This window comes from Amblyomma maculatum, chromosome 6, assembly GCF_055883805.1.
Source record: "Amblyomma maculatum isolate TAMU_Amacu chromosome 6, ASM5588380v1, whole genome shotgun sequence".
NCBI classification, from domain to species: Eukaryota; Metazoa; Arthropoda; class Arachnida; order Ixodida; family Ixodidae; genus Amblyomma; species Amblyomma maculatum.
In genome coordinates, this window is record NC_139349.1 from 120,671,189 (window position 1) to 120,690,817 (window position 19,629).

Consider the following 19,629-nt stretch of genomic DNA (forward strand, 5'->3'; position numbering starts at 1 on the left):
CAGGAAGGAGGGAAGGTGGTTCAGAAGTGAGACTGCATGCTGTCGGAGGTACGAATAACCGATCGTTCACGAGAGAACGCCGGGTAGAAGCTCGTTGCCTTTTGAGGACGTCGTAACTCTGACAGAGCTGAACTACCTCGACGACGGTTTGGGGGTTTCTGGCCGTCAACATGTGAAATGCATCGTCGGAGATTCCCTTCACGATTTTGGTGATCTTGTCAGCTTCGGACATGCAAGGATCAACACGTCTACAAAGATCCACAATGTCCTCTATGTAGCTCGTGAACGTTTCATCGGGATTCTGAGCGCGGGCTTCGAGGCGTTGTTCGGCGCGCAGTTTGCGCACAGCGGGGCGGCCGAACACCTCGGAAAAGCTAGTTTTGAAGGCCGACCAGGTGGGTAGGTCGGGTTCGTGGTTGCGGAACCATAAATTTGCTACATCGGTCAGGTAAACGAGGACGTTGGCTAACTTCGTGGTGTCGTCCCACTTGTTGTAGGCGCTTACGCGTTCGTAGGAGGATAGCCAGTCGTCTACATCTTGGTCGTCGGCGCCACTGAAAAAGCTGGGGTCACGCTGGCGAAGCCCACCGGAGCACAGGATGGTAGGGGAACCGGTGGGATCAGACGAGTGTGGAGTGGCGGTCTGGCTTGTTGCCTCAGGCATAGCGGATGGCCGAGCGAGTGTGCGGCTGCGAAGCTCCAGCTTGAGAGGAGGGAACGAAGAGCAACCTCCACCAAATGTAAGGGTGCGTTGAAGCTCAGGTCGGTGTTCAGGTCGACCGTTTAACTAGCGCGTCAGTCTCTTGCGTCTTCGTCTTTTGTCTGCCGTCTTCTTTCTTTAGCACGCGCCTTTCTACGTACGCTCGTCGTCTTTGTCATCGTCGACAATCACCGAGCGTTGGTGTGACATTACACTCCAATTGTTTTACGACGACGGGACAGGAGGTGCCCTGAGCCGAGTGGAATGTCCAACAGCAAGCGTGTCTAGAGTGTTATGACTTGTCTGGAACAAGCACGATGACTGTTTGGGATTTTCTTTAGAGGCCGTATTGGACCTACTGAACCAAAACAGCAACACAAAGCGCTTTATTCTTCAGGCGTCGGCTCGAATATATGCTCCACTTGGGCTTATCTCACCAGTAATAGTTACAGCTATATTGATTTTCCAAACGTTCTGGGAGTTGGGAGTTGAGTGGGATGGACCCCTGCCTGAGGAGGTGCAGTCATCGTGGAAGGAGTGGCATTTACAGCTCCACCAATTCACTGAGGCGACCGTACCCAGACGATACGACGGATTTCACAACGACGGAAGCATGGATATTCACATTTTCGCCGATGCTAGTCCGAAAGCTTATGGGGCGGTTGCCTACCTGCGCACTTCAGGAATCATTGCACCAGCCGTGACTGATCTTATCGAAATCGCGGGTGGCACCGATTAAGAAGCTCACTCTTCCGAGATTGGAGTTGATGGGAACGCTGGTAGGCGCGAGATTGAAGGAATATTTGATGCAGTCACTAAACCTACAAATTGTCAAATGGCATCTCTGGAGTGATTTTACAATTGCACTTTATTGGGTTCGCGGGTCAGCGCAACAGTGGAAGCCCTTTGTAGCCAATCGGGTGCTGGAAATTCAACAGCGGACGGATCCTGAACTTTGGAATCACTGCCCAGGAGCGGAAACCCTGCCGACCTTTCTGACAAGAGGAGTGAGCCCCAAAGCCCTCAAGACAAACACAGTTTGGGGCAATGAACCTTCTTGGCTCAAGGAGCCACCCATCGCCTGGCCAAGGCGCGAAGGTGACTTCGATATGACCGCAGCAGAGGGAGAGAGAAGATCAGTGCAAGTGCACAACGCAGCAATACAGGAAACTGTCTTACCGCTGCAATGGCACAGCTCCCTCTCCAGACTTGTTCGTGTTGTTGCATGGATGCAGCGATTCTTGCACAACTCAAGAAGGCCTAATCGGAAAATCAATGGATATCTGACAACAGAAGAGGTCACCCAAGCACAAACTTGTCTTATACTTCAAAAGGGTGGCTTTTTGGGCTTGTTGGTGCGTGAACATAGCGAGACTGTAGCGCAAAGCAGACAGGACACACGAGAAGAACGAACAACACGAGCGCTCGTGTTGTTCGTTCTTCTCGTGTGTCCTGTCTGCTTTGCGCTACAGTCTCGCTATGTTGTCTTATACGTCAGGTGCAAAGAGAGGCTTTCCGTGAAGAGCTAGAGTGCGTGCGTCGCGCATCACGCTTGTCCTGCAGCTCTCCTTTGCAGGATTTGAACGTTTACTGCGATGAAGACGGAGTGCTAAGAGTGGGGGGACGTTTGAGCAATGCTGGCCTCTCCTATAGCACCACGCATCCAAAAATCCTGCCTGCCGGTCACCATTTCACTGAACTCTTGATAGTCAAATCAAATCAAATCAGATTTATTTTCCAACAAGTGGATGGTCGCCTGGGCTAAAAGCTGTACAAACAGCTTGGCAGAGGCCCAGGAAACCGGTACACAACAGAGCAGGAGCAAACAGCAGATTCCAAAAGTTTGTTAACAATATGACCATGACATCAAAAGTATTATACAATGTATATCTCTGCACCACGATATGAAAACAAAACAAAAAAGTTGATCAATGATGAAAATAATGGAACAAGCTCAATGCAGATAGTTCGTCAAGGTGAGTATGATATTTAAAGAACACATGCATGAATAGATTATATATGCACGAAGTAGGTTCTTAACTGCTTAGGACTAAAACTAACTGTGTTTTTATGTTTATTGAGAAAAACGGGAAGATTATGAGCGAAGGGTTGTACTTTGTAGTTTGTTCTAAAATGTGGTAGAGACCACGTGTCAGTGCATCTAGTGTTTACTATTGCAGTGCGGTGTTCAAGAGATGCAATTTTTACCAAGAAATTACCCATACCTGTCGAACCGAAATATGTTATTTTAACAAACGATATTCATATATATTGTCCACACGGATCATATTAAGTGATGTTGTTAAGGGTTGAACATTTGATGTTGGTTCTAAGTTTGCGATGAGACGAATAATTTTTCCTTGCAACACAAGAAGCTTGTTCATATTTGTTTTAGTTGTTGTTGCCCATACTAGAGTACAGTAGTTAACATGAGAAAGGAACAGAGCATAGTAAATTTGTACTTTAGGTTTGGTTTGGTTTGGTTTGTGGGCTTTAACGTCCCAAAGCAACTCAGGCTATGAGAGACGCCGTAATGGAGGACTCCGGAAATTTCGACCACCTGGGGTTCTTTAACGTGCACTGACATAGCACAGCACACGGGCGCCTTGCTTTTCGCCTCCATCGAAAAGCTGCCGCCGAGGCCGGGATTCGATTCCGCGTCCTTGGGAACGGTAGTCGAGCGCCGTAACCACTGCGCCACCCCGGCGGAGCAAAGAAATATGGTTTATATGAGCGTCCCATCTAAGATGCGAAGAAAAGTATACACCTAGAACCTTATGCTCGTGAACTATCTCTATGTGCTGATCTTGAAAAATGAATGGATCTAGGGGAGCAACTACTTTATTATTAGCTCGAAATATAATGGCTCTGGATTTAATTGGGTTTACCTTGATTTTATTTGCTTTGGTCCAGGCTGAGAGTTTACTAAGGACATCATCAGATTTTAACAGTAGTTGGCTGATATTATTCGCAGAAATAAGTAGGGTACTATCATCAGCATAGATCACAAATCAAACTGAGGTGTCAATGTTGACAATATCATTTATATAAGTGTTAAATAAAACGGGGCCCAAAACACTTCCTTGTGGTACGCCACATATTATTGGTAAGAGAGATGACCTTTCGTTATTGATGCATACGCACTGGTGCCTATTTTCCAGGTAAGATTGCAGTAGAGCCAAAGCTGTTCCACGAATTCCATAAGATGAAAGTTTATTAATGAGAATACTGTGATCGATGGAGTAAAACGCTTTGCTGAAATTAATAAATATTTTTGCTGTCAGTAAATTGTTATCAATATTTGCAAAATTATTTCCTTCAGGCTTAGAAAAGCAGCCTCAGTAGAGCGACCCTTTCTAAAACCATACTGTGAGTCTGTTGAAATTCTTCTCTTGTCATAAAAGTTGCGATACGAGAAAAAATTAGCTTTTCTAATCCCTTAGAAAACACTGGGAGTATGGAAATTGGCCTGTAATTAGATACAAGATTATGATCCCCTCCTTTAAATAATACAGACACCCTTGCACATTTCATAGTAGTGGGAAATGTACCAGACTCAAGTACCAGATTGAAAATATGAGCTAAAGGAGATGTTAAGAATTCTAATGCGTATTTAACGGGTTTAATTTGAATATCGTCGGCATCTAACGACCTACTGTTATTTAGGGCCATGAATGTGTTGTATACCTCTTTTTCATTAGTAGGATCAAGAAATATGCTTTCAACACTGTTATAAGCTAGGGAAACTGTATCCGATGAAGTACAAATTGGTAGTGCAGCGTTTACAAAGTAGTGGTTGAAGTGATCTGCCAAGTCACGATCTTTCAGATTACGCCCATTTACGGTAATTGTTCTTGGAATTGAACGAGAGCCATGACGTCCAAGGACATTATTTATAATTTTCCATGCAGCACCGGGCCGTTGTCTGTTAATATTTGCAAACAGGTTAGCATAATGTGCATTTTTTGCCCGATTTAGCTCCGCGTTTACTTGCTGTCTTGTTTTTTTAAACTCCTTTAGCGCAGCTTCACAGCGCGACTGGAGAAATTAATGATATAGGCGGTTTTTATTTCTGATTAATTTTAAGTGCTGCCGGTTAACCCATGGTTTTCTTGTTTTATTTGATGGTTTTACTGATACTAACGGAAAATTTTTTTGCGGATGTATTCACAAAGAGTTTAATAAATTCAGCGTATGCCTCATTCACATCTAGTTTGCTGAAGACCGTAGACCAATCATAAGCAATTATGTCTTGTTTGAACGATTCCAGACTATCCCCGGTGATAGACTGAACTATTAGCGACTCCTTGCATTCCCTGGTTCCTTTGAAAATAGTCTGATAGGTCATAAATACAGGGCAGTGGGCACTTATCTCAGATGTTAGAGTACCAGAGCTGTAAACAGCAGTATTATTGTTTGTCAAAATGAAGTCGAGCAACGGTTGAGTACTGGCAGTGATTCGTGTAGATGTTGTTATTAAGTTCAGAAAACCAGAAGAATGCAACACACTGTTAAGTCCCGAGTAGCTTTAGTATCATCAAGTAAATTTATGTTAAAATCGCCACTGCAGACAAGGCGGAAGTTGATGCTGCACACATGTTCGAGCAAGAGCCCGAAAAACTGCATAAAAGAATTCATGCTACCTCCTGGTGGACGATATACAACTGATATGGTTTCATTTTTGCTCTGTAAGGTTATTATCTCATAGTCAGACGTTACTTTACTAAATTCAGGTACAATTTCGCAGTTCTTGCGCATTGCAACGTAAACCGCGACACCACCGTCGCGGTTTACGACGACGTCTGCCTGTACGATTCAAAAAGAAATTATTGTAATCTTTTAATCTTAACATTTGGCATCCATCATAGTATCATGTTTCTGATAACATCACAATGCTGAATTTAAAATTAAAGTCATCGAGAAATGAAGTAAGCATGTCCTCTTTTCCAGTCACCGACCGTGCATTGATTGTGTGAGCCCTCCACGGATCTTCTTTCATTTGTACATACCATGATCTTCGTCTTCCTCTTGTACATACCATCATCATCGTCCCGCAGCGACGGCTCCGGCGCGCGCTTGGGTTTTTCTCCATCAGATTAAACGCTGACACGGCATACCTTGCCTTGCCTTTACGACCTTGCCGTCTGGACCTGGCCTTCTTTCACAAATGGTGGAGGTGAAATTAGATCCCCTTGCTGCCTTGTGCCCTGCCTCTCGCTGGAGCTACGTTCCGGTCGCCGTTTAACCACTACCATCGTCATGCCAACCGAGAGCAGTCCCGACCCGGCCGGACCCTCTACCTCGGCTACACCGCCGCCTCCGATGGTGCCCACACGACAATGCGACCCGCCGCTGTTCGCTGGTCGTCGCGACGAAGACGTCGATGACTGGCTTGACACTTATGAACGCTGCAGTGCCTACAACCGGTGGGATGATGCTTTGAAATTTCTGAACGTATCTTTCTACCTTATTGAGGTCGCCAGAAATTGGTTTATTAACCGCGAGCCCCACACCACAAACTGGCCCACTTTCAAGCAGCAGTTCCGACAGTACTTCGCTGACCCGGCTGTTCGGACGGAGATCGCAAGGAACAAGCTCGCTACCCGCCGTCAAGGTCCCGATGAGTCCTATGCGTCATACATAGAGGCCGTGCTGTCCCGCGGCGCCGGCTCCGGCGCGCGCTTGGGTTTTTCTCCATCAGATTAAACGCTGACACGGGATACCTTGCCTTGCCTTCACGACCTTGCCGTCTGGACCTGGCCTTCTTTCACAATATGCAAAACTGATTCAAAAGGGTTTTCTGGAACTTCAACATTTTTAGGAAAAGTGAATTTTTGATAATTCATTGCAGAATACATGATACGATTGTCAATGTTCTAGTTTTCAGCACAATCGGATTTACTCCGGTTTGGAAAATATCTCTTCTAGACTGCTTTCGCGCGGTATCAACACGGCTGAGCTGCCATCTGCTTGCTTTGCATAGATTTTGCCGTTGAATGCCCAGACAGATTTCCATTTGTGCTGGCGTTTCTTTTTCACAGCCATGGCAAGCAATTTCTTGAGTGTTGGACAGAGGTGCTCATTTGCGAAAACAGGTGCTTTATCATCAAGGCCGAGGTCATCATTTGTCAGGCGCGCTTTCTTTCCTTAAAATAGCATCACGTTTCGTGCGTGTTTTAAACTGTACGACAATGCTTTTTGTCTTATCAGTCTTTCGCGTGGGCACTCGATGGCAGACTATATCGCTTTCCGTTATTGGTTCGTTCACAGCACAACCGATCTTAGAAAGCAAATCTGGCGAGCTTTCAGTTTCTTGTTCAATAAATTTGTTTGGCACAGCAAAACCTCGCCACCCATCGCCGCCTTCTCCACGAAGGCGCACTTGAGACTCTCACAGAACTGAGGGAGCAGTTTTGGATAGTTCCGGGAAGACAGATGGTGAAAAAGATCCTGAAGAAATGCTTGACCTGCAATCGTTTCAACAGCAGCGCTGCAACTGAGCCAGTCGCCCCTTTACCTCGAGACAGGGTAACCCAGGCTGCACCATTCGAGGTGACGGGTGTCGATTTTGCCGGGCCGTTGAACACAAGGGATCCAGGCAGCAAGAAGTCATACATCGTCATCTTCACATGCGCAGTCATCCGCGCAGTGCACCTTGAACTGGTGGCTGACATGTCTACTCCTAAATTTCTAATGGCATTTAAGAGGTTCATTTCTAGAAGAGGAGTCTGTCGAGTCATATTTTCGGACAACGCTAAGAAGTTCCAACGCGCTTCAAGAGATCTGAAATGGCTATGGACAACGCTACGTGGAACAGAAATCCAAAATTATTTCTTAAACCACCAGATTAAATGGAAGTTTATCGTCGACAGAGCCGCCTGGTGGTGCGGATTCTGGGAGCGAATAGTTCGTTCTGTGAAGACTTCCCTAAAGAAAGTTCTAGGCAACAGTTTGTGTACTTTCGAGGAGCTGACTACAATCTTGGCCGAAATTGATGCTGTGATCAACTAAAGACCTCTAACCTACGTGTCCACAGAAGCTGACGAGCCGGAGCAACTGACTCCATCCCATTTTATTGTGGGAAAGCGTTTGACGACCTTGCCCCCGGGCAGCAGCATAGAGTCAGTATCTCCATCACCGGGTCAGCTGACTCGTCGCTGGCGATACTGCCAAAGTTTGGCCGACCACTTCTAGCGTAGGTGGCAGCGCGAGTACCTAACAAGTCTTCGCTCCGCTCACTTTTCTGTGCCAAGCCCATCTAGCGCCTTGAAAAAAGGAACTCTCGTGCTAGTTCAGCAGCCTCATCTGCCAAGGCAGCTGTGGAAAATCGGACAAGTTATTGATGTGCTTGTCGGGCGTGATGGACACATAAGAGCCTGCATGGTGCGCCTATCTGGTGGGACCATCCTAAAAAGATCGATCCAGTTGCTCTACCCCATGGAGACTACCTGCGAATGATCTGAAGCTCATTCCGGGGGGAGTATGAAGAAACTGTTCATTCTAGCCTTTCTTTAACTTACAATCTGGAAACCTGTGTAACATATACTCGCTCGACAAGGAGCAGCCTTACGGCAATAAACACCAGTCATCCTTTATCAAGGAGGTTATATAAAAACTGCTGGAGCGGAGGACGCCTATACCGGCCAATGGGTTCGGGTGAAGCCGACGGCAGCCATCTTGCGGGGGGCAAGAAGCAGCCTGTCAAGCGCTTCGCAGCGCTGTTCGCCGACATTAACAGCGGTTTTTAATTGTTTAACGGATTTTCAAGCTATAATGCAACACTCTAGACTATGAGGCGAGCCATATAGGTGATCACAGGATCGATTTTAAACACCTGCGCTTTTTTAAAGCTGAGATATCCGAGTGGTGGGGAGTTTTTTTTTTTTTTTTTCATTTTATCGGCACCAATCTTGGTACCAATATGCGCTCTATGCAGCTGCCGCAAAGCAGAAAAGTAAAGTAGGACAAAACGAGTTCAGCAATTATCGTTTATTCATCTTCTTAAATGCACTTTCTTTAAATACAGAAATTGACCAGTCATGGAAGATGTCAGAACAAAAATCAATTCAAAGACATGCTGGAGTAAGCAAGAAACCTGACTGTCACACTGACACAGCCAACTTGATAAGCATGCAAACAACCGATGCAATTACGTTAATAGCATTTGTGCCCAGTTAACACGTGAAGGAACAGCAAAGGATCGAATGACCAACATCATTCTGGTAGGTTACACAACGGGATTACACAAAAATGCCAGCAACATGAACTACAAATATGAAATAGTTTCTATTTTGGCACGCATATAGTGTTTGTTCGATGAAGAAGACTGACTTATGGCTAAACATAGCAAACAGATACAACACACTGTCAAACAGCTAAAGAAAGCAAGTAGAATTCATGAAGTGCTGCAAACACATTCAAATGTTCTAAATGACACATCCTCAGTACCGACATTTTTTTTCTTTCAAATACAAAGAGTGGCACTAGTTGGTCTTAATTCCATGACTGATTCTACACACTGCATCTTCACTGGTTCTTAAATACGATCAGTCTTGTGAGGACGGACCTTACTTTGTCCTCTGTGATGCACCTATTCCTCTCTTTTGTTATGTGATGGATCCTGACTTTAATGTACAGCTCCACTATATCCTTGCATAGCTTGTAGACATGATTGTCTAATGCATCGCAGTCCATGAGGTGCTGATTCAACTGAGAAAACCAATTTTTCTCTGGCGACGTGCTCAACACCTCCAGCACTAGGTGCTTTGTTTTCAGATGAACTGTCTGAATGCTTTCATATTGTGCTTGCAACCGACGGAGTCCCTTCTCTGCCATTTCACGCAGCGAAATCACATCTTTTGAAGGTGATACAAGTCCTCCTCGGGTTTTTTGTTTGACCAACGCCGGTTGTTCTTCAGCATAAACAGCTGTAACGCACTGGTCACAGGTACTTTTTGCAGCAATTTTTCGAGCGACAAATCCTGCAACGTACGGTACAATAGAACTAACAAATGGAGAGAGGCTTTCTGGGTAGTCAACTCTATGCGTGTAGTCATGGTCCTCAGCTTGCAGTACGGAACACCTTCGCATCGTGGTGACAGCCATAGTTGCGCTCTCCTCAGAAGCAATAACAGATGCGCCCAAGACAGACACCACGTCTTGTGAACAGTTTCCAGATTCGGAGGACTTCACCTCCGTCTGCACGAGCAGACGCTTGTAGGCAGCCATAAACTGAGCTGCTGTTGGATTATTATTGAATCCACCTCGCCCTCTTATGCAGCCAAAAAATGTCTCTGCATGATCTTGGCTCATCTTGTGAGTCAGCAAGTACTTCAAAGGGCCCCTGTGAATAAGCTCATCAAAAATCTCCTCGGTGCTTTGCATGCATATTAGAAAGCCCAGAAATCCAGTTTTCTTGACACCTTCCAGAACGGGCCGTCCAGCTGGCTCCTTGAGAGCGCTTATATACGCTCGAGCATCAGAAAAAAAATGTCCTCCAGCAGGATTCATTTTGTGTTCGCAAAGGCGCCTTGAAAGATTTCGCCAAAGGATTCCTTGAATTCGAAATGTCGAACAAATGGTCGAACAACCTCACAAATCTGGCCGTGGCAGCAGCGCCTCTGAACTGTGGGAGCTTCAATACCTGCTCACAAAAATCGAGATCGTCAGCTACTGAAGAACTCAGTGCTTGGACTGCCAGCCGGACCTTCATTTTTTGTTTTGCCCACTCTATGTGCATTTTTGTTAGCTTATTTCCAAGTTTCAGACCTTCTTCACGCTGCAAGGCACCTAGCGTTTGTATGTAAGACCACTTCACAAATTGCCCGTCAACATCGACAAGATGGCTTACAGTCGCTAATGAATTTCTTATCAGCTTGATCATATGGCATGCATCTAACATGATATGCACTTTTTTTTTAGGAATCATTTGTTTTTTCAAAGCATGTGCAAAGGTTTTCACCTCCACTGCGAAGCTCAGCCCCCAAACTTCCAGCCATGCTAAAATTAGACGATGCACCATCAAATGTCAGTGAGATGACCTCGACTCCTACAGAAGCCAATTTTTCGATGCACTGCTTTGTGAGTTCAGCTCTCTCTGAGCCCGTGAGAGAGTCAATCACAAAATACTCTACAGGAATTTTAAGCCGCATGTTGACTCCAACGAGCACGTAGACACAAACGTTCCTTGCCTCAGGAAGGCTGTCATCTTCCAAACCTGTGCCAAAATCGACATAGCCGTCCACCCTGTCGCCGACCAGCTCAACATGCTTTCGTACCGCCATGTCATCCACAATGAGTGCACAGTAGAGTACTTCTGATAGTGTTTCCACAAGATTCTCCAGAAAAGCAAATGCTTCAGCTGTGAAACCTGGACGTCCATCAAGGGATCGATACCACTCGCGGATTGTGCGTCGCGATGGTAGAGCATCATTGAACTTCGAGCGAACGTATTCATAGGCTGCTGGTGAATACAAATGTAGTGTAAGAGCGAAGGTGCGCAATGCTGGAGGGAATTTCCCTTTTTTTGAAGCTCCTTCCCTTTCCAGCAGCTGCTGTATGTCATCTGAGAACGCTGCTCTAAACACTTCAGCTCCTTCATCGAATAGAAGCTTCCTTACTTTTACTGTTTTAATAATTTCTAGGGCTGTCTCATTTCTTTTCTGTAGCCTTCGCTTGGTTTGCTGTAGAACTTTGATTTTTTTTCTTTAGGTGCATTGTTTCTTCTTCAGTGGCGTGGAGTCTATTGTTATACCATTCCTTGCTAGGTGAAGGTAGGGCAGCCTCCTCATAATTAGCAGGAGTTTCTGGTGCTTTAGCATCCTCATTAAATGGAGGGTCTCGGGACTTTGGTGGCGGACGCTTCCTTTTAGCCTGAAATATAAAATTTTGTTTATTCAAGTACATGGAAAGACAAGTCAGCAACCGGATTTAAATTAGAGGGATAACGCCAGCACTTTGACTGCTTGCACGTCAACTTTCCTAAAAGCACACACGCGCGCTAGCACACGTCGCCAAGGGCGCAGCACTGCGCACGGCAATATACGATGACCCGAAATTTCTAAGCTAACGACACTGAAAGCCTATCAGGATCTACGCACGAAGTGTCGAGACAAGTTCAGTAATGTTCAGCATACAACATTAGAATAATAATCATGCGCGGCTCCGTCAGCCGTCTGTGTTTTAATGCAAATCAGCAACTGTCTTGAACATCTTTTCGTGCTTACCGGCGCTTGCAGTCGCTCCGGGAATGCAGGAAACACTGCCGGCACTGTGCCTGGGCGCAGCCGCGTAGTCTGGCCGGTCCGGTCAAAGCCTTCCGGAGTAAAGTGAACCGAACACAAGCGGTCACCGTCTTTTGCGTGCCAGCCTTCGCGACGAACAGCTTGTTACCAAAGTCTTCGCGCCTCAGCGTCCTTCGGAAACCTAGCAGTAAAGAAATTGTTGGTTGTGGGCACGCACGTGCTGCACGGCGCAATACAAGAAGCACAGCAGTCCGGAATAAACTTTCACGAGTTCAACTTACTTGTGAAATGTGACACCTGGCGTCGTCTTCACGCGGTTTTTGCAACCGTAAGCTACGCACGAGCCAACCATGCTTGTTCTGGCCGTGTTACATGCCGCGCAAGTGAAGCAGCACCACTTGTCCGTGTACACACTCGGCGCGCGCTGCGGTGACAGGCGTGCTTTCTGCCCCCCGCAAGATGGCGGCGCGGCGGCTTCACTTGACGGGCGCCCCCTCGGCTCCAGCAGTTTCTATATAGCCTCCTTGTCCTTTATAACTGAAACAATGGTGTCGTCATTTGTGCGCGTCTCTAAGTTTACAAAACCTCTCTATTAGTCATACGAGGTTTAAGTTCCGGGGCCCCTTATCTACTCCCATCCTCAAATCTTGAGTCAGACTGGGTCATTAAAACGGCGCAAACCATGCCAAATGAATCGAGTACTCTACGAGAAACTGATAGTACGCGTTTTCTATTAAAACATTATCTGGAGGCAGTCAGAAAGCTTCGTTTCGCATTCAGAAAGTGCGAGTTTAGTATATAGATTAATCACGCGAAATTGTAATCATTACCAGGACCAGGAAACAGTAGCAGTATTCTGACTATAGTAGGATGAGGACGAACGACTCTCCCGATATTACCCTACCATGTGCCATGCCAGTAATTATGCTAGCCTCCTAATCTCTTTCGCCCAGTTTGCATTCTCTTGCGTGGGATATGTGTGGCCTATTGTAGCGTTGAACAAAACTTCAATATAGCGCCGCTTCGAGCGCAATATATTTATGTATAACCATTTGTTCTCGCTCCTACCTAAAGACTCATAAAACTATACTGCCTTTCTCCCACATTTACCCACGCACATTTTAGAAAAGCGGTTTCTTCTCTATTTTCCTTTACCGGGCCTCATACAGCATTTTATAGTTACGCGCACTATGCTTAATTAGCTGTTACCAGCGGAGGGTTCTTGTTTCGAATACATGAGGCCACGTCTATGGTACGTGGGGTCCCAGCCGGAAAGTTTTCCTTTAGGATGCCAACGTCTATTCGTAACAGTGAAGCAATGCAAAATGAAGAACTCTATGCACTAATGGCTGCTTGTATCGGCAAAAATACACATAATTAGAAACAATAGGTATTGCGGCTCACATGCCGAGCATATTTGCTCCTCTGCCTGCCAGGACAAAGTCAGTTCAGGTCAATCCGAATCGAAGCACTTAAACGCGCGCGCCTATAGGCTACAAAAGTGTGGCGCTATGGCGCAGCAGCTAATGACGGGGAGTGCCATCAATAGCAGAAAAATAGAAATTGGGATTTGATGGCCGCGACAGCTGTGTGTTAGCATTGTACGGCCGCATTCCCGCTCCCTTGCGTTCACGTGCAGAGGTCTCGCGCTGCATCTGCGGTGCGTCGCAGTGTACCGTCAACGGAGCGGTTTCAGAAACATCTTGGTTGAGTTCACTAAAACGAACTTGCATAAGGTTGAAAAGTTTGTTGTTAACGTGTAAAGTCTTAATCAGATGGTTGACCACTGCACTACATAACTGGGCGCGAAATATGCTTCGGAAGTTAGCAATCTCACCGTGCACGCTGCGTCCTATGTAAAAGACATTTTAAGCGATATCTTATACAGCTCATTCGACAGAAAAGCACCCGACGTATTAGCGGAAGCAGTCGCCACTACGTCTGGGAAATAATCGGAGTCTACGTAAAAATAATCGTAGATTTTTATTTTGTTTCCAAGTGATTTATTATTGAGTTATGGGTAATAGAGATGGCGAGCTAATGAAATAATGTAAATAATTCAATATCTGACGAATAAGAAGAAATTAATATATAGAAAAAGGGTGCTGATATGTGTCATAATGGTCAGAAAAGAAATCCAAAGCTTGATGATGTAAGTATCGGAATATAATATTGAAACAATAAAGGACATATAAACAAACTGTGAAGAGGAAGAAGTGCGCGAGGAACATGCCAGTCAGTGGCATTGTGATCGCTGCGCGTGCTGGACCTGACTGTGTTCGCTGCCGTTGTGTTCGCCGCTGATCTGCCCAGTCCTGCTGATCAAGTCCTGTTGATCTGCTGAATAAACCCCCCAATCTAACATTTGGTGGAGCTGCCGGTCAAGATCTATCCTCTCGCCCTGGAACTCCGCAGCCGTACATTACCACCTTCTGCGTTGCCTGAGGACGTTAACCACCAAGCCGTACAAGTTGGCTCGGCCATCATCTGTCCCGGCTCCCTCCGCCAGCGAGACCCCGCCATCTTCAGCGGCACTGACGACCACGACGTCGAGGACTGGCTCACATCCTATGAACGAGTGAGCGTTTACAACAAATGGGACGCGGAAACGAAGTTAAGCAACGTCATTTTCTATCTCACCGGCGTAGCAAACCTATGGTTTCGAAACCATGAAGCGGACATTCCATCATGGTCCGCGTTTAAAGCCAGCTTCTCTTAAGTTTTCGGCCGACCAGCTGTGAGGAAACTCCGCGCTGAACAGCGCTTGCGTACGCGGTCTCAGCAAGTTGGCGAAAATTTCACGAGCTATATCGAGGACGTCGTCGACTTGTGCAAGCGCGTTAACCCACACATGTCAGAGGCCGAGAAGATCAAGCACATTCTGCAAGGCATCGATGACGATGCCTTTCAGATGCTGTCGGCTTGAAATATCCGCACCGTCGCGGAAGTGGTCACACTGTGTCAAAGTTATGATGAACTGCGGAAACAAATGACCATAACTCGCGCGAACGCCATGCACTCTGAGTCCCTTGCTGGCCTAACAGATGCAGGCGAACATTCTGCGCTCCTGCCACAAATTAAGAGCTTCATTCGGGAAGAAGTTGCTCGACGGCTCTCCCTTATGTCCTGCCAAGAACCTTCCTCACACCTAGCTCCCAGTTTGCGCCACATTATTCAAGAACAGGTAGCTGAATCTCTTCCTCCAGCCCCTCAATCCATGCCTGTTGCAGTGCCGTTAACATATGCGGCTGTTTCGGCCCGACCGCCACCTACATATGCTCCACCGTCACCTGCCTACGTTCAGCCGCCGCCTCCTGCGACTGCGCGAGAACCTGTGCAGTTTATGCGACCGGCTCCAAGACCACGTAATCCCTGGCGCACGACGGATAACCGGCCAATTTGTTACACTTGCGGGCTTCCTGGACACATTTCTCGTTATTGCCGCAACCGTCTCCCGATGTCAGCACTACTTACTCATAGTTCTGTATACTGGTCTCCGACGCCTCAGTATTCCGCGCCTACTGAGCCTCCAGCCCGCCCTCATTTCTCCCCAGACCGCTCAGCCATGTCCGACCGCCGTTCACCGTCGCCGCGACGCCGCTCTATCTATCCGATGCGACGTCGACAGAACGCTTCACATGAGGAAAACTAGAGGCCGCAATTCCTGAGGCGAGAACTGCGACCCCGTCGAACTTTCCGAGTCCTCATCTGTCGCCGACAAACCTAATTGAAGTTTCCGTCGAGGGTGTTGCTGTCATGGCTCTAATTGACACTGGTGCTGTGATCTCGGTAATGGACGCAAAACTTTGTGGCACTTTAAAGAAAGTGAAGACGCCAATTGCAGGACTTTCGTTGCGAACGGCCAGCGCTCAGCATATCAAGCCTTTAGCAGCGTGCACCGCTCGAGTAGTTATCCAGAATTCCCTTTATACGATTGAGTTCGTCGTGCTGCCAAGTTGCTCGCACGCTGTAATTTTAGGCTGGGATTTCCTGTCGCGTCATGCTGCTATTATCGATTGTGCTCGAGCTGAAGTGGGGTTCTCGACTGTGCCCGATGCCTTACCAGACGCTGATCTATCAAATTCATGTGCTAAAGCCCTCGTCGCCGAAGATATCGACCTTCCTCCCTGCTCTTCAGTGCTTGTTCGTGTCGCTTGTGCCTCTATTAGCGATGACACCGTTCTCTTCACACCAGCCCATACTTTCCTGCGCCGCAAGTGCCTTCCTTTGCCCTACGCAGTGCTCGCTATTTCCGCTGACCTTTCCATGTTATGGGTCTCTAACCCATTTAACTCCCCTACTGCTTTGCGCCATGGCGAATGCCTCGGAAGTATCCAGCCAATCGCATCTCTTTTATCTCTGAGGAACCTGACTACGCGCCGCACTGTGTCGTGACTGCTCTCAGCCCCCTTCACCTGCGCCCGCTCCCCCCTCTACAGACTTGTTCCTCCGTTCCATCGACGCCGATCTTCCTCCAGAACAGCGCACTCAGCTTTTCAACCTACTACATCACTTTCGCTCCTCCTTCGACTCTCATCAAAGTTCTTTGGGTCAAACTTTACAGTCACTCATCGCATCGACACCGGCATCCACGCACCACAGCGACAGCGCCCCTATCGTGTGTCTGCAACCAAACGCCAGGCTATTGAAGAGCAAGTCGACCTAATGATCCAGAATGGCGTGATTCAGCCCTCAAGCAGCCCTTGGGCCTTACCTGTTGTCCTCGTAAAAAAGAAAGATTGTTCTATCCGCTTCTGTGTCGATTATCGCCGCCTTAATAAGATTACGCGAAAGGACGTCTATCCCCTCACACGCATCGACGACGCTCTCGATTGTTTGCAATGCGCTGAACTCTTTTCTTCCCTATATTTACGTTCCGGGTACTGGCAAGTCCCCTTGGAAGCGGCTGATCCCCCAAGACTGCATTTGTAACTCCCGACGACTTGTACGAATTTACAGTTATGCCGTTTGGCCTTTGTAATGCTCCGGCAACATTTGAGCGGATGATGGACACTATTTTGCGTGGCCTAAAGTGGATGACGTGCCTCTGCTACCTCGATGACATTGTCGTCTTTTCTCGTGACTTTGACACACACCTCTACCGTCTGAACCACGTTTTCACCTGCCTGGCTGATGCCGGACTGCAGCTGAATTTGAAAAAATGTCGTTTTGCCGCCCACCAGCTCATCATTCTCGGCCACGTTGTTTCCAAAGAAGGCGTATCTCCAGACGCTGCCAAACTTCGTGCCGTAGCAGCCATTCCCAAACCGACTTCCATCAAATATCTACGTAGCTTCCTCGGGCTGTGCTCTTACTTTCGCCGCTTTATTAGGAATTTTGCTTCCATTGCTGCTCCCTTGACAGAACTTCTGTACGGCATTTCCGACCTTTCGTCGTGGTCACCAGCGTGCGACGATGCCTTCAATGCTTTACGACACATACTCACGGCTACGCTTGTCCTACGGCACTTCGACCCCACAGCGCCTACTGAGGTCCACACAGACGCCAGTGGTATTGGTCTCGGCGCTGTGCTCGCTCAGCGCAAAACAGATTATACTGAATACGTGGTCGCCTATGCTAGCCGTACACTCACGAAGGCTTTATCCAATTACTCTGTCACTAAAAAAGAGTGCTTAGCGATTATTTGGGCTCTTACTAAATTACGCCCTTACCTCTATGGTCGCCATTTTGACATAGTGACGGACCACCATGCGCTTTCCTGGCTTTCCTCACTGAAAGACCCGTCCGGCAGACTGGCCAGATGGGCTCTTCGCCTTCAGGAATATGATGTGCGCGTTGTTTACCGCTCTGGCCGCAAACATCACGACGCCGATGCACTTTCCCGCTGCCCCCTTACAGCTGAGGTCGCGAGCCTTTCCTCTTCCGACGATTCTCCGCCATCGCTTCACATAAATGGCATGCCGTCAGCGTAGCGGCAAGATCCTTGGATAAACTCTATCCTCAATTTATCTCCAATCCTACAGCTGCTTCTCCATCGCGTGCTCTCCGCCACCATGCTTCCCACTTCGCCATTCGTGATAACCTCCTCTACCGCCGCAACTACTGCGCAGATGGCCGCTATTCCCCGGCAGCTACGTTCGCAAATCTGTGACTATTTCCACGCTGAACCGCAATCCGGTCACGGGACGTCTTCAAGACATACACTCGTCTCCGGCTGCGTTACTACTGGCGGCGTATGTACACCTTTGTACTCAAGTACGTTCGCTCATGCCTCACCTGTCAACGTCGCAAGCCATCTCCTCAACGTTCTGCTGGAGAGTTGCTGCCGTTACCCAGCGCACCGCGCCCTTTCGACCGCGTCGGCATTGATTTGTACGGGCCGCTTCCCAAGACTACGGCCGGCAACCGCTGGGTTACCGTAGCCGTTGATCATCTGACGAGGTATGCATAAACCGCCGCACTTCCATCTGTCACAGCATCAGAAGTAGCTTCCTTCATTTTGCAGCGATTTGTTCTTCGCCATGGCGCACCTCAAGAGCTGCTCAGCGACAGTGGACGCGCTTTCTTGAGTGACGTTGTGAAAGCCTTGCTGACCAAGTGCAACATTATTCCTAGAACCACCTCCGCCTATCATCCCCAGACTAATGGCCTCACTGAGCGTTTCAATCGTACCCTTGGCGACATGCTATGTACGTCTCCTCCAACCACTCAAACTGGGACCAGACCTCGTCCTTCCGTATGTCACGTACGCATACAATACCGCAACGCAGTCTACTACTGGCTTCTCTCCTTTTTTTTTCTCCTCTACGGTCGTCACCCCTCTGCTACAATCGACACCATACTCCCGTATCAGCCAGACATATCAGAGTATACACCTGCGTCTCAAGCCGCCTAGCATGCGGAAGACTGCCGACAAATCGCCCGCGCATACCGCCATAAATCCATCAATGACAGCCAACACTCGACACCGCCATTCTCGTCTGGCGCTCTTGTGTGGCTATGGATACCTTTCAATGCCCCTGGACTGTCTTCAAAATTTCTTGCTAAATACCATGGCCCATACCCAGTTCTGGAGCGCACCTCTCCGGTTAATTATGTCGTGGAACCTGCTACGCCTTCTCATGATCTACGCCGGCGCGGACGCGAGATTGTTCACCTCCAGCGCCTCAGACCCTATTTCGACCCTGCCGTCTTGCTCACGCCGTAAGTCGCCAGGATGTCTCCTCTTCGTCCCGCGGGTAATTGTGAAGAGGAAGAAGTGCGCGAGGAACATGCCAGTCAGTGGCATCGTGATCGCTGCGCGTGCTGGACCTGACTGTGTTCGCTGCCGCTGTGTTCGCCGCTGATCTGCCCAGTCCAGCTGATCAAGTCCTGTTGATCTGCTGAATAAACCCCCCATTCTTACAAAACGAATAAAAACTGAAATAAGATAGAAAACAGCCCATCTACTGTGCGTTGTAAAGGCACGTAAAAAACTCTATGGGAACGAAATCTTAAGAGCGCTATATTACGGCCTCTCTCAAATAGCCTCAGACGCTTTGAGACATTAAGTACCATAAAATAAATCAAGCCAAACAATTAATGAAAATCAAAACGTGCAAAACATCATCAATGTGAGTGTGTAAACGCAATCTCCTGGTAGTCTTAACGGCGGAGGTTCACGGTTCTGTTAATAATTGCTCGAAACACGGAACCATCAATAAGCACTAAATGGCGCACTCGATT

The 19,629-nt window shown here is 47.6% G+C and overlaps 1 long non-coding RNA gene and 1 pseudogene across 1 annotated transcript in view; both read right to left on the reverse strand.

The window, feature by feature from the left end:
• Positions 1–19,629, reverse strand: part of LOC146186665 (uncharacterized) — a 71,228-nt gene that overhangs the window by 33,390 nt on the left and 18,209 nt on the right. The window lies entirely within an intron of this gene.
• Positions 10,529–12,295, reverse strand: LOC146186666 (uncharacterized; annotated as a pseudogene).